Raw genomic sequence first — 11,872 nt, 5'->3', positions numbered from 1 at the left:
TATATATATATATATATATATATATATATATATATATATATATATATGAGAGAGAGAGAGAGACTTTATAAACCTTTCCCACACTCTTGCAATGTCCTTAATCTTCTAAACTCTTAAACGTACATAATTTTAACAATGTACATATATACAGTATGGCAAAAATGTATATGGGTAATCACCAGCTCTGCAGACTAGCAGCTCGATTCTGGTCAGGCTCAGTTCTGGTTCTGCAGACCTACCCTGCAGCGATGAGGCCCACCGCCCTGTCCAGGTTGATGTGTGTGTGGATAGTTGGGCTTCAAGAAGCTTCAGGATTATTTGCAACTTCCGTGCCAGTTCTGTGAGCTTAGTCAGACCTGGGCATTGTACGGCCCCAGGGCCACATGCGGCCCTTTGGTTGACTCTCAGCGGCCCCCGTAAGGGGAATTACAAAATACATATGTAAACAAATGAAGTTAACCAAATCCAGATATAGATCCTCTCTCACTCATGATGTCAGCTTTGCTTCACATCTCCACCTCAGACCTTCAACCTGACTTTAACATTTCCGTTAAAGCCCAACAGAGACTAGACTTCTCTCACTAAACAAGAAAAAAGAACTGATAAACACCAAATGAGATTTTTAGACTACAAATGTAGGCACGTAAAGAACCGGGACTCGAAATCACAGTTCAGTGACGATCACTATTATATGATGTTTCATAATATTTGGAGTACAAAGACAATATTGTGATATATTTACAAAGCTAAGAACTTTTCCCAGCAGTATATAAAACTCAAGATGAGTTTTGGGGTGAATGTGACTGAAAATGATCATTAATATAACGTCACAAATGGTAAAAATGTTAACAGTTTACCATTGTACTGGGAAATTTAATTGAATAAATTACATTTTTTGTAAGGAAACCTCGTTTTTTCATTGCTTAATCATAACAAATACTCTTACCAGCTTGTTAAAACAGTGCTATGTACTGCTTTTAATAATGAAATACTATTATTATGCAGTATTGAGTTAAGTTGAAATCAGGTCTCTCTTGTAAATGAGTCCTCGAGGCTCAATGGGATTTACCTGTCTAAATAAAGGTTGAATGAAAAAGTCATTTGTGCCAGCCCTCCACAATATTTGCTGTTTCTCATGTGGCCCCATGGAAAAAATAATTGCCCACCCCTGGCTTAGATAGATGTTACTTTTGACTTTGTGTTTCAAAACTATCCTTCTGTTTCGGCAGAAAGCAGTGGCCAGAGGCACTGTTGGCTTCTGGGAATTGTAGTTCTTTTGACTTGCATTATAGTATAGGCTTACTGAAAGAAAACTACAAAATGACAACGCCTGTCTGAGGTATTTTTACATTTTTTCATTAACTGTTTATCCCGTACCATCCCAATCACATGAGTAATAATAAAGTTGATAATCGTGTGTCGTGCACTATCTTAAGTAGAAAAACTGAGAAAGAGCGAGTCCGTGAAACTTGAACCCCTAAGTATCGAGGGACTACTGTATGTGTGTGTGTGTGTGTGTGTGTGTGTGTGTGTGTGTGTGTGTGTGTGTGTGTGTGTGTGTGTGTGTGTGTGTGTGTATATATATATATATATATAAGATTTTTGAAAGTGTGATAATTGTGATGATTTTCTATACTGTATTGTAATCATAATATAATTTTATCAGTCCATCCATTGACTACCTCCTGTAAATTGAATACCATAAGAAGTTAGATGTATTTATGTTAATGTCATCCATCATTGCTGGATCAAATTCTGCATTTTAGACAACAGCTGGCCTGACCGCAATTTTATAAGCAAATAAGTCCATTACCACTATTCCCCAATAATGCCCTAATGTAATTAACAACATATTCTATTGAGAATACCAATTAACCCACGCTTTCTTTTCCATTTTACCTTTTTGTTTCGACTCCTGTTTAAGGCTTTTCATCCCTGCTGAGAGCCTCATTAATGACAAGCGCACACAGTCAAGCTTCCTTTTCTCTCCTATCTCACCTTAATTAAAATGTTCTGAGTAACTCACACCCTTCTCGTTTCATCTTTTGTGTTTTTCGTGTTACTGTTTTTACCTCCCTTTGGCCTCCTTGCCATTTTATGAACCTACCATTTCTTTCAGAGTCCTTAATCCCTCCACGAGACTTTTATTCTCATTGTCTTCACACATATTACTAAATAACTGAGAATCAGCCCCAGCTTATTTTATCCTCTATATAGGATCCATTCTATTAGCAACAGCATCTACACATACTGTAGTAGCCAACATCATTTTCTCTATACATCTTTATAGGTCTCTTACAGGTAACGTGGAGGTAACACAGATCAATCGTAACTGTTTTGTTAGCTTTCTGCAACATTGCAAAATTAATTTAGTTAGTTAGTTTAGTTAAGGAAAATGGCATCAAATATTTTACAATCAGTAAAACAAACAAAAGAGCTTTGGATAAATGAAATGATAAAACGGAGGTGTAAGTAATAAAACAAACAAAAAAGAGAAGGAGAGACAGCTAGACAATAAATGAATGAAATAATTCTTATAGACAAATGTCATCATTGTGGATTGTGGAGTTACAAACAGTACACACATACCCCCTTTTCTCTCATCACATACTCAACATTGAGTTGAAGGGAGAGAGAAACATTTGAACTTTTCCCAAGAATCAATGGCCAGTGAGCTGCAGTATTTTTTGAAACAGAGGTCACCTCCAATTATCATCTCCGGTTTCATTTGACACACGTGGAAAATTATGTTAAGTGACTTCAAAAAGTCTTGGGACCTTGAAAGCCTCCTCACAGACTTTTTTATCATGGAAAACACATTTATTTCCAATACATGATTTAAACGATTGAAATATAAAGGTTTTCTTCTTCAGTTATTTATTTTCATATGACGACTTAATATTCTCAGCAGTCAAGTACAGTTGGACTCCAGAGAACACAAGCAAACCCTTGAACCCATTTGCATAAATTTTCTGGCATGTTTGAAAATGCTAAACAGAGTTTTTATTTCGTTTTTCATGTGTGCATGATAAAATATGTCTGCATGACCACCAGTATACTACTTGGAGTTTCCTCTGTTGGGTTTGCTCTCAGCATACAAATGTGAATTCAGACAGGAACTGCTATCAAATGCTTTACACTGCAATGGTTGTTTGCTAACCCAGACCAGTGCTGTCAAATCCCAGTCAGAGTGAGTTTTGATTTAAATTGTCTTCACAATATTTACCAAACTTTTATTTTCCATTGAATTTTTAATTATAAATATCAGTCAAGCTCTCCTGTAATTGTACAGGTTTGTAAAAGAGATAATTGAAATTTTTAAATTTAATATCAATATACATATATTTTTCTACATAATCAGATATATTGGGTAGCTTAAAAAACATATTTTTTGGACTATAAGGCACACTTAAAATCCTTTAATTGTCTCACAAATCAACAGTGAGCCTTATAATTCGGTGCACCTTATGTATTAAGTTGTGCTTACTGACCTCGAATCGATTTTATGTGGTACACGGCGCTCAAAAATCTGTCAAAATGTTTTAGTTTTGCTTAATGTACCTTATAATCTGGTGTGCCTTATGTATGAAAACAGACCCATTCATTGATATTGTGTTTTATAATCTGGTGCGCCTTATAGTCTGAAAAAACAGTAAACACTGATATTTTTTTAAGCTGCCCAGTATTTTTGACAGGATTTTCAACATTTATTGAGATATTGATAGTTTTGCAATCTATAAAATGACTAAAACATATCAGATGGAAAAAAAAAAAAACATACTGTAGCACACATATTAACACATCACAATCCTCCACTGTGGTATGCAGGGTTAAAACGTTCAGCTGACATATATTTCTTTGAAGCCAGGCTACCTGCTGCTAAATGTTAAGCCAAGACGGAAACAGACTGCAAATAACTTTAATGTTTTATTGCAACATTTTATGTTACCTTGAGAAGATGTTTTATCTCTGGGCATTTTCAAAAAGCACCTACAGCTCGTGTTTGAGTTCATTCTATACGTCTTGGTGATTTAATCTAAATTATGGTGATGGGCTAAACTATTTCGGAGCAATATTTTACAACAAATAAAGTTGTAAATTGATTTAGTTTAAAGCTGTTTGCCTGTGAATATGTGCATTAGCTACTGTTTAAAATAAGCTTTTAAAGTGAAGGACTTAAAAGCCATGATTCCGATTTTTTTTTTTATTTTATCACAAGAAATATTAGCAAGGAAACTGCAATATGGTGGGTTTAATGAACATGTTTTTCACACTCGGTATGTAATGAAACAACTGTCACAGAAATTCCCAAGTCATGACATGAAACAAGGTAGTGAGGATACATTTTTAACTGCAACATGATGATTTAACTAAGAGAAAGGTATATTGAAACTGAATGCAGCAGTTGTGTAAAACATGTCACAATGGGCAACATAAAAGTGTTTTTGTTAATGTTAAATGCAGTCCTCATTGTCAGTCTTGCTTTATTCACATTGCGTGAAACCACAGATACATAGATTTGTGGTTAAACACCGCCCATGTCCCTCGTCACTGAGGGAACTGAAGGGATTGTAGTTTTGGAGACGAGTGTTTTTTTCTCAGCTGGGATTTTACAGGGAATGCAAGTCAACTTTAATGTTTTTGGCACAAGATACTCAAGTGGATAGGAGTTACACTGTATGTAAAAATAGAGGTAAGTAGTGAATAAGCAGTATTTTTATTTTCTTTGCTTGTCCAAGGCAGTGCCGAGTGACCGATCCTGGAGAGTGGAGGGAGCAATTTAGTCCACAACCATGTGCAATGGCAGAGCCAGAAGGTCACCAATGGTGGCCTTGACCATCATAGATTAATCTTCAGTCACCCAAAACGGCACCTCAATTATGTGAGGAAACTATATTTTAAGTATTGTAAAAAATAGAGATCATAGTTTACTCAAATGATTGGATTGATCAGTTTATTTGGACCTGTATGCACATCAAGGCTGAACGTTCTGATACCGAGATGCAGCCACACATCAAAAAGGCACTTAACGTTATCAAGTTTCCAACGTTATGTACTTTATACATTTTATAAATAATATGTTTTGTTCATTTAACAGGAGCAGTTCCACACTACTTTATCATACAATGATGTAGCATGTAAATAAAAATTTTAGTAATGTCATTTGTCTTTTCAGATGAATGAATTGCTTAAAAAGTGGAATCTCTTAAAGGCTTCACATCTCCTTTAATTTCCTTCAATTTTCTAAAATAAAAGCTCTGGTGTCCTTTAAAAACAGTTTAGGTATAGACGGATAGGTTCGTGAGGAAAAACATGTCAACACCACTGAACAACACTGAGAAAGAGGGGTGGACAGATGTAAGAAAAGTATTTAAATACGGTAGTCCCTCATTCATTGCGCTGAAGCCCCTCAATAAGTGTAAAACTGTGAAGTAGGACTAGTAGTAAAAGTATTAAGTAGTAGTTTATTTTAGTATATATATATAAATATATAGTTAGGTGTTTTAAATCCTTCCCACACTCTTGCAATATCCTAAACAATGTTTCTAAACTCTCAACGCTCTAAAAGAGCACAGCATGTCATGAACTCAACTTCTCAGCCATGACTGCGCTCTGTGCTCTCGGCCACGCCCACTTCTCCACTGCATGACGGAGATTGACAGAGGAGGGAGGAGGAGTGGACTGCACCCAGGTGCAGCAGGTGATAAATAATTTTAAATAACTCATTTTAAATACAATTTAAAAAATCCATGCCAATCGTGCGACTCATCCATCAATCAACCAATTGTGTGTCATGTTCAAGCTTATTTTGAAAAAACGCGATAGACTGAGTCCTTGAAAAACGAACCACGAAGTGGTGAGGGACTACTGTGTGTGTGTTTGTATATATTAGGGGTGTAACAGTAAGCTCAAATCACATTTTGGTTTGGCTCAGTTTCAGTTTCAAGGAGGGCTCGGTTCGGTTAGTTTTTGCTACCAAAGAGGCCAAAATGAAGACTAACAAAATGTTTATTTTGAAAATATGCCAAGTAAACAATACGTTTGTATAAAAATAAATAAAAGTGACCCATTTGGATGATATTTGAAATAAAAGGCACTCTTTACAATAAATAACCTATACTAACAAAAATAAAAATCTTAATAAATACGATAACAGTCAGAACCAGAACAATAAGCAGCAACAGACTGTTTACAATCGAACTAATCAAGTTTTAAGTTTTTGACCAAAAAATACCATCTTGTTCACATTTTCTGCCAAAAGTACAGATCTAGTTGCAGTGACATTATCTCCAACGGTGGAGAAAACCTGCTCACTAGCAACAGTAGCATGAATAAAGAGGTAGCACTTTGCTAATTTTGCAGTGTGGCTGTATTTGGCCTCATTACTCACAACCTCTTGGACCTGCTCCCACAGGTGGGACAGGTCCCTGGAAAAGTTCAGAGTTCACTCGTCACAGACTTCTTAGCTGGAGGTGATCTCTGGTGGATTTCCCTGAAAAGGAAGACTCAGCTGCTATCTTTGTCCCAGACTGGAAATAAAACACAAAGAGGTAAAAAAAAAAACCCGAGTTAATAAGATTATAATTTTAAATTAAAAAAAGTTAATTAGATAATAATGATAAAATAACAATACCTCTTCTTGAATGATCATCATTTGGTTGAATCTCTTGGTCATCATCATCAGGGCAGGGTTTTATTCTGGTTCAGGGCTTGTTGACAATATCAGTTTTAGCTTTTTCATAAAGTGCTGCTAGAACTTTTTGACTGAAGTGTTGACGTGATGGATGTCGTAGCGGGGCTCAATAACTTTAAAGCCGGTGCATCAAAAACAGAAACGTAGACCCAGAGTTTTAAAAACTCCTACAACTTGTGTTATTGCTTTGGACCGATCTGAATTACCTGATAAAGGTTGTTTAAATGCTGCTGCTATCAGTCTTTGCACCAACCAAGCTGCTATTCTGTAGAAGAGATGTTCACGTTCGGATGATGTCGTTTCAAGTGCGTTAACAAGTTAGACGTGTTGCCTGCTGCAGATCCAATCTCCGTGAAACGTCAACAATCAGCTTTGGATTTACACTTGTCTTTTAACAAGAAAGCCATAATGTTCCCAAACGGGAGACCGCAATGAGATGCTAGGCTGCTAATGCTACGCGTGCTGCAAGGTAATAGCGCCGTGCTGAAACACGTTTAGGAACTTGATGCCAAAGATTATATAGTGTGTAAACGGTTTAGGCAACAAACAAAAAAAAGCCCAGTGTCTGATTTTCTGTTCAGTCAAGTCAGGTGAAGTCTGATCCTCCAGGAAGTTTATTATCAATCCACTCTCATTTCTGTCAAAATGATTAAAGTGTCATAACACAAATAAAAGTAAAATTAATAATAATAATTTATGTATTGTCATCATACATGTTCATATTGAAGAAAAGGCTGCTTTTGTAATGGGTAGTCATATTGTAGCAACTAATTTTAAAGTGTACCATAGAGTTTTTAAAATGGTTGATGCATGGTGCAAACCATCCTGTGGTTTGTGCAAAGGTTTTGTGGCAATTTACAATTTAATATTTTACTTCTAAGATTACAGACATTCTTGTCATTTTAAAATGGCCTTGAGTAGTAGTTCTCCAGACTTAGGACATTGTTTATTGTTTCCTATTTTTTTCAAGTTAGATCTTGTATTGAGAGCATTTTCTGTGGAATTGTATGTTATTTTGTTTATTAATTAATTAATTAATTCATTTATTCCTAGTACATCACTTTCTATTAACCTATGAATCATACAAGCATAAATTATTAGGCAATTCTATAACGGAACTAGAGTTATTATCATTATTATTATTTTCATGATAAACATTTTAGCCAAGTATTCATTTAAAATAGTATGTTTAGGAACTTTTTACTTTTTCAAAAACATATTTAAATCGAGTTTTTGCATTTTTGTAATTTTTGTTTTAGATGCATCTGCAAAATTTGAAGAATTCCAACCATTTTACCATTTTATACGTCAATATAATACCATTTTACTAACGCACAATTTAATTTTAGCATCAGCAATATATCTTAAAAAATATTATAATAAAACTTACATTAAGGTAGATTAATGCAATTAATCCATGTTTTTTGGGGAGACCATCACAAAATGTCCAGTGTTCAATGTCAAGGTACAAATTTTGTTTAAAGATGGAAGGGAAATAAAGCAGCAAGTATAAAACAGTTAAGTGTCTTTTGTAAAAACAAAGAACATAATGGAGATGACTGCCTGAGTCCTGTGGAAAGAAGTGAAAACTTATTAGGGTAAATATAAAGAGTGAGGAGAATACAATCAAGATGCAGACCCATTTTAGCCCCCAGGTTTTTGCAGAAGACGAAGGCATGCATGAACAAATGAATGCAGAGAGGAACTGATAAATTGATAGAAGCAGGGGAAAGGTGAATTGATGCAAGTTGTCAGCCTGTGGAAACTCTTTCCTATATAGTGAAAGTATAGATTGATGGTAGGTGTGCTGTATGTATGTGAACAAAATTGAACCTGGTTGTAAACATACAGCAAACAATGTCTGAACAATTAGCAAGCAAGAAAAAAAAACAGTTATAGCTGACACCAAGGTTATGTCCTTGTGTCAAGCACATGAGTTTATCAACTGGGGTAACAGGCCTAGAGATAAAAAGAGGCAGACTTCTGCCAAAACTATGAAGAAGGATTGAAACTCTACAGGGGCGAAAGGATTGATCATGGATTATCAAACAAGGAAAGGGATTAGAGGCTGTGAATCGTGACATATGGTTGGAATGGTGATTACAGAAAGACAAATACGATGAGCCCAAGAAGAAGCCCAAATACCATGCATTAATAAAACAGCTCTAACAAGCAAATAAAAAAAGAAGAATGTGTGGGTAGTGATCAGGAAGTGTGTCAAAATTTTTAGCTGCTTCAAAGAAAGGAAAACTGCCAGCCTGGAACTGGATTCAGCACAATTCAAATTACTATCCAGATGAAGAATAACAGAAGTGATAAACAGAAAGAGGTATCTGTTATACCAGTAACAATGTTGTATAAAAGGAAAATTCAAATGTTATTAAAAAAAAAAAATCATTAAGATAAATTTATTGCTAAATATATCTTCACCCATAATTAATTATAACATTGTTTATTACGGATGTTTGGTTCCGAACGCCCTCTCCCTCCTGCAGTAAGTGAAAATCTGCGAAGTTGCAACATTGTATTTATTTTAGTATTTATATATATTTTAAGACTTTAGAAACCCTTCCTCTTTCAATGTTCTCAACTCTTAAACCTATGTCATTTTAACAACATATATACAGTACTGTTTATATAGCTACTAAAGTTTACTTGCTAGTTCTGCAGAACAGCAATGGATCTCAGTTCCGGTCCGACTCTGTTCCAATCCAACTTGGTTCCGTTTCTGCAGATGTACCTTGCAGCGATGAAGCTCACAATCATTGTTCTAAACTCTTAAACCTACTAATTTTAACAACATACTTGTATGTAGCTTCTAAATTTGACTCATCAGTACTGTACTAGCTCTGAAGAACAGCAACTTGAGCTAGCAAGTAAAATCTTTCGTTTCTGGTCCGACTCATTTCGTTTCTGCAGACGTAACTTGCAGCGACAAAGCCCACAATCAGTGTTGTTAACTCTTAAACCTACTAATTTTAACAACATACTTATATGTAGTTAATAACTTTTACTTACAAGCGCGGGCTGGCTAGGAGCTCTTGGGTTTACCACTGAGTCTGGAAGTCCTGTTCTGGTCCAGTTCAGTGCAGCTCTTGAGCGCCGAAGCACATTTGGGGTTCGGACAGACCTTTGGTTGGCCGGCACAGGACCGTAGGTGGTCGATTTGAGTCCAAGTTTGGATCAAAAAAGTCCTGATGGGCTACGGAAGCCGCTCTGGACCTTCGGCGTGCATCCCTGCTTAGTTAGTCCACATGGGTGTGAGCCGGCTACCAGCTCTCAAGATTCACCGATGGGTCTGTAGGTCTAGTTCTGCTCTGGTTCTGTTCTGGTTCTGCTCGGGTTCTGGTCTGGGTTGGTGGGTTCAGTGCAACTTCTCTGCATCCACTGGGCGCCGATCAGATCAAAACTGTACCTCTGGTTTTTCAGCAGAAGGAAACGGGGCTTCAGGGCGAGGCCCTGTTGCCTTCTGGGAAATGTGGTCATTATGAGCGGGGATACAGTATGCTTACTGAGAGAATACTACAAAATGGCAGTGCTTGTCCAAAGTATTTATTTTTGTTAACTTTTTACTGTACAGTACTGTATCCAGTGTCCCAATCACATGAGTAATATTAAAGTTGACAATCATGTCCTGTACAGTTTTTTTTTTTTTTTGGTACAATATTTTGTACTATATGTCCACAAAACCACAATAGAGCGAGTCCGCAAAAGTCGAACCGCAAAGTAGCGAGGGACTACAGGATAATAATTTAAGAAAGATTTTGTGGAACCTTACTGTTCTTAAATTTATCTGCCAGTAAGGAAGTCAGACATTCTTGTCATTTTTAAAGGGATATAGAAGTTTCAAGATATTCAGAGTGTTTTCCATAGAATTATTATTGTTTTGTTTTGTTTGCAATGTAAATATAATATGGCGGGACAGGACGGTTATTGAGCATTATATTTTTGACTGCTTCTTTTTTTTTAGCAGGGGTTGCCACAGTGACAGAACTCACATGCTTCCTTTGGAAATTGTTTTACACCCAATTCAATTACTGATGCAATCTGGCCTCGAACCGGCAACCTCAGGATTACAAGAATGCGGCACTGACCACCAAGTTAATTCGGTCGCCCCAAAATTATCATTGAAAACTTTATCTGTGGTAGCTGACAAATATTAGGTTTTTGATCAAGCAGAAGAAAGACTAGACTGTTTTAAAGTTGAGAGAATAGTTGGAAAAAGAAGAAGAAAATATTCTATTAACAAAGAAACAAATAAACAGGTGCACTAAAATATTTGTTGCAGATACAAAGATGGCTCTATTCTTAGATATAAACCTTTCTCAAGAGACCAATCATGGTCTACTCACTCTTGCACTGCTTAGTCAGTAAATATTGGCCCAACACCTTTAAAACGTCAGCCAATTATCTCCCTTATAATTACAAAGATCAAACTCTGTAAATACTTATTTTTCCACTACGAGTCCACACTTGGCTTTATTAGATTTCCCAAGGCAGCAGTTAACCCTAAAAGATCTTATTTACTAGGAATGAAATCTCAGTAAGATTTTTTTTTCTTTTTACTGACCTGTTATAAACAGTCGGTGACATCAGGCAGTTGAGGATAACTTTGCCAAATACCATTAATTTGACTGCACAAAGTATATTCAAGGTTTTATTGTCATTCGCATCACATATGATACATGAGGTGGAACGAAATTGTGTACATAGGGTCCCAGTTACATCCAACATTATCAAAAATATAACGTGTAAAAAGAAACAGTAAATAAGGATCTAAGATATCAACTAAGATAAAAGCTAAACGAATGCCAAACGGTACACTAAAAGATTTAAGATATTTGCTAACCCAACCACAGCAGCACAGTTCTCATAAGTTCGTTTCGGCTATAATTTACACACTTAATGCGTGCACTGACTTAAAGAATACGCAAAGCACAAATAGTACAAGAACAATACGTATATGAATACAATATAAAAATACAATGTATAATGATGTGTATAACATGTATGTATGTAAATCATGTGCACAGGGTAACTTGAAAATTAAGTAACAAGCCAACTTTCTTTTTCGAATGCATTTAGGCGTTAGAAATTGTCCTTTAAAAATTGTCAGAATTCTATTAGGCCATCTCCCTCTCTCCCTCTCTCTCTCTCTCTCTCTCTCTCTCTCTCTCT

At 36.0% G+C, this 11,872-nt stretch overlaps 1 protein-coding gene across 1 annotated transcript in view; it reads left to right on the top strand.

Annotated features, from left to right (window-relative positions):
* grid2 (glutamate receptor, ionotropic, delta 2) overlaps nucleotides 1–11,872 on the top strand; it is a 724,936-nt gene that overhangs the window by 542,658 nt on the left and 170,406 nt on the right. The window lies entirely within an intron of this gene.

Source organism: Nematolebias whitei, chromosome 8 (genome assembly GCF_014905685.2).
Source record: "Nematolebias whitei isolate Nwh7 chromosome 8, NemWhi1, whole genome shotgun sequence".
NCBI lineage: Eukaryota > Metazoa > Chordata > Actinopteri > Cyprinodontiformes > Rivulidae > Nematolebias > Nematolebias whitei.
Note: the sequence above shows the minus strand (reverse complement) of the source record. Positions and strands in the feature narration are given on the sequence as shown.